Below are 8,169 nucleotides of genomic sequence, written 5' to 3'. Positions count from 1 at the left end.
CTGTAATTTTGCTACTGTTATGAATTATAATGTAAATATTTTTTGAAGGTAGATGCTTGCCAAAGGAGTCACAACACACATTATACTCATGTCCCTACTTTGGGTCCATCCAGGTCTCTTGGGGACTCCTACATAGAAGCAGGAGGCAGCCCCTGTCCTTAGCTTGAGACTAGCTGTGGATTCGTACCCTATAGAAATGGCTAGATTTGGAGTCTGCCCTTGCTTCTGTCTCTTGTTTGGGGTCCTCAAGGTTCAGCATAGAGCATGATTGAATAGAGGAGCCACCAAGGCTGCCCTATTCCCTGGGACTTTGAGCCTTGGTCCTCTTCTTCCTCAGAGACTCAGATTTGGGATGGGGAGGGTCAAATGATTGGAGTGTATACATAGATTTGCCTGAGTCCTCTGGTGTGTGTGTGTGCACACACATGTGTATGTGTGTGCGTGTGCATGCACGTGCGCGTGCGTACACTTTTGAGTATCTTAGATTTCTGAGAAGATACCCAAGCTGCTTGGGGACTATGTACTCTGGGTACGTGTATGCAGGTGTTCAGGGACACTGCTGCTTCTGGTTCGAGTGGTCCTTCCTGCGTTCTCTATGCAGAATCTCCAGCACAGCCAGAGTCAGCAAAGATCTCGCAGCAGCGAAGGCCCATTGCCTAAGACAGATGAGCTGCCCCCATGCCCTCAGCCAGCAAGGTGGAGAAACTAGCTCAGGTGCCCCTCCCACTAACGGCCCATCCTCTCCGGCTGTTGCCTCCCAAAAGCCTATTGAGTACACATGGGTCGTTGCCCAGCCCCTGGAGGAGGGCTGGGCCCAGGGTTGGTTTCCATTCAGTAGCTAGAGAGGGCAGTGGAGAGTGTGGCACTGGCTGCTTCTCTATCTTGTTCTTGTACTTCCATGGCCTTTGACCCCAGCACACACTCACACACTCACTGGCACAAACACTTGAAGATATCTCATGACACAGAGAACAAACACACTGGAATAGGGACTCATTCATACACATTCTACAGATATGTGCCAGCACAAACTCAGGACCTGAAATAGAAACACACAAAGACTGACACGCTCATATAGACAGATGCCCAGGAGTACCAATGACACCAGACAAGCTTTCAGGAGCATTAATTTGGCAACAATCACGAGCTCTAAATCTTACTGCATTGACACATTGCCCCATGCAAACACTGACATAGGGTCACAGAGGAACAGCCACAAAGCACGGTTTCATCCAAACACATAACACATCTGCAGGTACACATTTGTGAGAACACCAGTGGAGAAGCCACGCCCACCCAGCTGTGCTTGAAGCCCAAGCTGCCTTTGAAATTCAAATCCCCACACCCAGTCTCCACCCTGTGGCCTTGCTGGCAGCCCCAGCACCCTGCTGCCAACCCAACCAGCAGCTCAGAGCTCACTGGGTCTGTTGGCCTTGAGTGTGTGGAAATGAAAATTTATTCCAGGGTAGATCTAGTCCTGCATGGGGTGCTGTCAGCCTCAGGGGTGGGTCCCTTTATAAACAGGAAGAGGTAACGGTGTCAATCTTCCCCAAGGTATGACCTTGACCCAATCTGGTGGCCAGTTGCCTCAGAGTTACCACAGAAAAGGGACCTCTGGGAAGGCAGGCTCAGAGCTAGCAATGCAGGCTGGTAATGCCAGGCATGGTGGTTTCAGCCCTGGAGGAGGGAGGGTGCTGCCCAGAGAATTGTTCCACAGGTCCCTGAAGGTGAGAATCACAGGTCTACCCTTCGTATCTGCTGACACACATACACTTACATCCCCAAACTAGGCACCTGCAGGCACATACCCAATAGCAACATATAGGGACCTCACTGGAAGCTGGAGACTTGCTGGCACCTTAAAGCACAAGGCACCTTAAAGCACAAACAACTAGGTGGGGACAGACATATAGAGAATCCATTGCATACATCAGATCCTGGCCACACCCTGACTCACCAAAGACTGAATACACAAAGACCTGATAACACTGTTTTCATACAAGAAAGCACATGTGCATGTGCACCCCCCACATACACAAGAGTGAGAGAGAGAGAGAGAGAGAGAGAGAGAGAGAGAGAGAGAGAGAGAGAGAAGGCAGGAAGAGGCTGTGAGCATCAGAGGAGATGGAGATGATGCCTGTGAAGGGGCTCACAGATTCTGGTCCAGAAAGGAACAGAGACTCTTTCCAGAAGGATAAGGACTCTAGGCAGGCCTGGAGGGCTGGTGCATCTATTCATCTTGGCTGCCCTGGGTCTTTCCCTCTGGGCTTTGTACCACCTGGATCCTGCCAAATGGCCTTGTGCCAAGAAGGACATAATGGGCAGAAGCGGGAGTGTGGGGACACCTAGGGCACCAGCTTATGCTGCCGAGCCCCTCTGGGGCCAGCCACTATAGCAGGTGCTTTTCATGTATTGTTAAAAAGAGCCCTCAGGCCTTCCCTAAAATCTCTATGGCCACCCCATTTCACAGATGAGCGACTGACAGAGTCAGACAAGACCCATGTCTCTGCCTTATCCAGGGTTCCTGCAAGACCTTGCTTCAGCCCTGCCCTGTCCTCATCCTCCCTGTCACCTCCCCGAGGGGACAGACCAAGCGCCAGCTGTGGAAAACGATTTATTTCAGGATTAGAGTTGATCTTCCCAAGAAGACCTGCTCCCTCAGGGTGACAGACTTGGAGAGCTTGACTCCTGGCCCTGGATCCTGCCAGAAGAAGCTGGCCACTGGAGTTTAAGACAGGTGACCAGAGCTGGTAAGGATTGCAGAGAACATACCCCACCCACACACCCCAGGAGGACAGCCATCCCTTGGAGTATAGCTGTCATGGCTGGGTGAAGGAGTGAGCCTTCTACCTCACCACCATGGATGATATAGTCTGCTCCAGGCTGGGGGTAAGGCCTCTGGAAGAAGTCAGCAGGGAAAAGAGATTCCTGGAGGTTATGGTCCGAGGGGGTGGGGCTCAGAGTGCCTGGCTAATCTGCATATCAGAGTGGGAGTGGGGCTTTGGGTACATGAGTGGGTGGTTGTGTGCGTCAGTGTGTGGGGAGAGAGTCTGTGTGTGTATGGTGTGCCTGGGTGCAGTCTTTGTATGTGTCTGCCTAGGCTTTGTACGTCAGGAGCTTGGATGTTGCTCTGAGATCTCTGCTTTCTTTCTCTCTCTCTCTCTGTGTGTGTGTGTGTGTGTTCTGCACGGTGGATAGTATTTCCATGCATAACTCATTTTATGTTTGTGATTATATGTGGTATAGAGCATATGTGTACAACGCCAGTGTCTGGATGAATGTAATCTATGTGGACAGGGCAGGGTCGTGTGTAACTGGTGTTGTGTGCAGATGGACAAGGTATTTCCTTGGATTTGGCACGAGCCTGAAACAGTTGCCAGGACCAATCCCTAAGGCCTGAAGCCAGCAATCGTGGGATTAGACTAGGGGGAAAGTCATTGAGGCAACGTTTGGGTTGTCTCCTTTGAGGAACTGTGTCTGATCCCTGACCCCAGCCTAGAGCTATGGGTGAGGGCATAGATAAGTAGATGGGTGCCCTCTAGACCAGAAAAATGAGGTTGGGGGATTGCATCCTGTGTTGTATATGTAGTAGCATATGATGAAACTGTGAATCCCTGAGTTTGGCAGTGTGTGAATGAGAGCCACCTGCCTGTGTAGTCATAGGCATGTCTGTTAGCACAGATGAGGGTCACCTGCCTGTGTAGTCACAGGCATGTAAGTTAGCACAGATATGGTGGGGAAAGGATTGAGAGGGGTGTTCTGCAGGGAAGAGGATCCACATTGAGATGCCATAACACACACACACACACACACACACACACACACACATGCGTATGTACGCACGCACACGGTCCAGAATACAACCACACTGGCAGCTCCCACATGACATGGGTTTCATTGGGCCCTTCTCTCTATGGTCTCAGCCAATAGAGGTCCAGTCCAAGACTAGGTCTTTCCATTGTGAAGGGCACTGGGATGGGGTCAATTTCAGGACCTGAATTCTGAGTCAGCTCTATGTCCCCAGAATCTAAAGCCCTGGGTCTTGAGGAAATCTGAAAGGAACCTTCAGTCCCACAGATGAGCCAACCTGGGCACAGCAACATCCTAGGCACCTTGTGTCTGTCGTCTCTATGGCTCTGGGAAGGCCAAGTAATTATTTCTATTTTACAGAAGGAAAAGAACGAGCCTTAGAAAGGCTCTAAAATCTAAACTCTGTCTAAAATCCACACCGTTCATGATGGATGGGAGGCTTCTTATGACCCCAGACTCTTCCATTTTATCCTATGAGAAAGGGAGATGTTGTATGTCTGGGTCAAGGGTCATAGCTCAAAAGCTCTGGTGGAGCCAGTTGTCTTGGCTCTCTTTTCATGCAGCCACTCAGTCAGTGCTGACTGAGGACCCACCTGTGCCTGTTGTCGTGCCGGGTGCCAGGGGACCAGCTGTGAATAGACAGACAAGGTCCTGTCTTCATGGAATTCACAGCTCCCAGTCGGTATGCAGGGAGACCGGGGATGTGCGTACATAAGAAAAAGAAAGCTCGTCTTCAGAGTGATGAGTGCCACCAAGGAAGATCAACTGAGGCGTGGCATGAAGCAGTGGGGGAGGGGGGACCTCAGAGGTGTAGCCGGGAGGGTAATGTGGAAAGCTGGGCTAGAAGTGGTGAACCATGAGAACTTTGGGACATAGGCTGGAGGTTTTCATGAACAGTGAGGAGATAATGGGACGAGTTAAGGCCCAGAGTATGTGGGGTGAGGGGACATGACAGGTGCGGAGAAGCTGACAGGGCAGGGGACATGCATAGCTTGGGACTATAAGAAGAAGCAATTGTGTTTACATAGAAGAAACGGTTCAGTTCGCTTCAGGAGAGTGTCCTGGCGTCAGAGAGGTAGGAGTAGGAAGGCAGAGGTGAGGTCTGAGAGTCTGCACACTTGGACTTTGTTAGTGGCAGAGAGGCTGTGAAGAGTAGGTGCGTTGGGGATACTTTTGGGGGGTGGGTAGAGGAAGCCATGAACTTGCCAATAGACTGAGTCCCAGTGCCTAGAAGAGAGCAGACACTCCAAACATACCTGTTGGATGACTACTTTATAAAGAAGCCTTCTTGGTACCAGGCTCTCGATCACTCACGTGCACTGTCTAGTGTGAAGCAAGCATGATGACTGCCCGGCCCCTAAGGGACTTCTCTACAATTGTCTGTCTATTCACACACTGCTCAAACGGACTGCACAGAACCAGGATTCGATCCTCTGGGAGGATTTGGTGAGGGGATATCTAATCCCCCCTTTTCTCCCCAACTCCAAGAAAATGGAAAACACCCAACCCAGATTACCCAAGGCCTCTCAACCCCTTTAGACACACAGGACGTCCTGCAGGAGCCTTTTACAGCAGAGCCCTCCCGGACCTATGACCCCCTCCCCCCAGCATGAGGGTGCCATGCCTGGGAGCACTGAGGCAGACCTTGCTGTGGAGATTATTGAATGGATTTGGGTATTTTGGGGAACATGATGTGAGCTCCTTTTGGTGTCCCAGGTGGTTGTGGGATTGGAAAGACTTTGGTGCCCTGGAATGCCCGGCTGGCTGGCAGTGGCAGGCGAGCAGGAGCTGAGTAGGGGGCACGCCGGGTCTCATCGGCTGAAAGGAAACCTGCCTAGGCTCTGGGCCAAATAAATCATTGGGAAGGGAAGAAGAACATTTTCTCATCTGTTTAAAGGGCAACGAAGCATAGCAGCTCTGGCCCAGCGGGAGGCGAGGCTGAGGCCAGGCGGGTGAGGCCAGGAAGCTCCCTTGCTTGACCCTCATTCTCTCATGAGCTGCCCCGCTGGCCCTGTCTTTGACGGTGTGCTGCCTCCCAGCTGGGATATTGGTGGTAGTTATTCTTAACAAAAAATATTAATTAGTTGCAAATAAGATCATTATTGTCAAAGGCCCCTCCTCAGGGCCTAGCACTTGCTAATCCATACCTTGGACCTTCCCGGACTCCAGGCTGAGCCTGCTTATGCTTTTTATACCATTCCATACAGGAGGAAGCAGAGGCCCAGGAAGCAGAAGGCATCTTCTCAAGGTCACCCAGCATAACAGTAGGTCAGAGTAGGAGGCCCCCTTGCTGCCTATATGTATGCATTTGGTCCCCTTCATCTCAGAGGTTCCAGAGCAGACTCTCATGGGACACAGAGCTGAGGTCACTGTCCTTTGCCCAGAGTGTAAGGATGCAGGGGGTGGCTCTTGACTCTGCTCAAGCCTTCTGTGATTGAGCTCTGGATGGTGTCTCTTCCTAGGTTATCTCAGCCTCAGGCTCCCTGGAGGGGGGTGGGGGTCCCTCCTGGGGCTAAGATGCATTTTTCTCACCCCCGCCTGGGCTGTTCAGAGAAGTAATTTCTCTTCAACCAGCTGGATTTGAATATGGAAACAATTTGTAATTACTCCAAGTCCTCCTGGGCGGGCAAGCAAGCAGGCAGGCAGGCAGGCGGGTGGCATTATCACCAGAGTGAGTCTGGAAGGGCAGGGGCTCCTGGGAAAGCAGGTGGGGGAAGCCCTCATATGGGGGGGCTTCCCAACATCTGCCCTAGTCCAGACAGCTGTACAACCCCTGACAACTCCTGCTGTCTCTACCCAGTTTACCTAGCTTCTCCTTCCAGGGCTGCCCCGTGAGTCCCTCAACACCCACCACCATTTCCATAGGGCGGGAGGTCAAGAAGTCAGGAGCCAACTAAGAGAAACAGATAAATAACTTCCCTGGCCCCTCCCGTCACCCCTTACCCAGCTGGATCTCTGAGAGCCGAGGAAGAGGGTGGCTTTAGAGATCCAGCTGCCTCACATCTGTAAGAGACCTGCCTGCCTTTCTCTTGGTGCTAGGTCTCTAGCATGCAAACGATCATGAATATTCATAAAGAGGGAGGCGGGCTCCCTATAGGGAGAGGAAGGGGCTGGAGCTCTGGAGAACAAACGTTGCAGGGACTTCCAGAGATCGGTCTTTGCACCCTTGTGAGAGCCGTCCGTGTCCTAATCACGCTCCCCACTTTTGTCTGCCTCCTCAAAGCTCCCAACTCCGCAACTCCGTTGCTTCTCACAGTAGGCAAGAAAAGAAGGAGCCCAGGATTTCCCACTGCGTCTGGTGGCTGTCATTGCCTTGCAGATGGCAAAGCCTGCCTGGCTCAACTCTCACTCTGGTAGTTGAGCCTTCTAACTATGCCAGGGTATGTTTGAAGATGCTTATCAAGAATCCAGGAGCTCTGCCTGCCAGGGCGAGGCCCAAGGCATTGGCCTTCTCAGGGCTCCCACAGGAAAAGGGGAGGTGTAAGCCCAGACCACCTCCCTGTTTCACACAGCTTCATAAATTCCCTTAAGGTGACAGGTGAGATTCCTTCATCGCCCCTTATTACCTCCTTCCATTAAAGTCGATAATCTCTCCCAATCACTCACAACAAATGTCACCAGGACAGCTTTAGGGGGGAGGGACAGAGGGAAGAGACAGGAGAAGTTCTCTTTGCCTCTTTTTGGTAACTCCTCTGGGAAGAGGTGGGTTTTTCTCATCTTGCCACAGTCTGTAGGTGACAAAAGTCGAGTTATAGGGAGGGTGGGGGGGAGTTAGCAATGAATGGGCCGTGGACCACTTTGTCCTTACAGGACTGGTCCCTCCACGTGTGTGAACCTTCCCAAGTATGTCCCAAAGTCATTCCACCCTCGTTGCAAAGCTGCCCCCTGCTGGCTTCTCTGCCCAGAGTCATCGGATTAACCTACTTGTTTTGGCTGCTGTGGTGTGTCCCCAGTCGGCCCACCTTCCTGATGGCAACATGCCCAGGCCACAAACAGCCTGACCAGAGCCCTGAGCCATGGACATCTCTCAGGATACCGCCTGAGCCGTGTGGGCTTAGGCTCCACCCAACTGTTCCTTGGCACAGTGCCAGGATGGGGTGGGTCTGTGCATCTCTGTGGCTTCTACACAAACAGATGCAACATGGGGGCGCCCCTGGCACAGAGAAAGGCACTTGTGGGAGAAGAGACTTAGGAAAACATGTAACATACTGCACACGTGTAGCATCCCCGTGCCTAGGGACATACAATATCACAGCGATGAACACCAGAATATGCAGTAAACATGCCACGCTGCGGGGGTTATGTGTGTTGCTTCTACATACGAGTTACCCATAGCATGCTACACACATGTGGCACCTG

This window comes from Mus caroli, unplaced genomic scaffold (genome assembly GCF_978045245.1).
Source record: "Mus caroli unplaced genomic scaffold, Mus_caroli_1 scaffold_6, whole genome shotgun sequence".
Taxonomy (NCBI): Eukaryota; Metazoa; Chordata; class Mammalia; order Rodentia; family Muridae; genus Mus; species Mus caroli.
Note: the sequence above shows the minus strand (reverse complement) of the source record.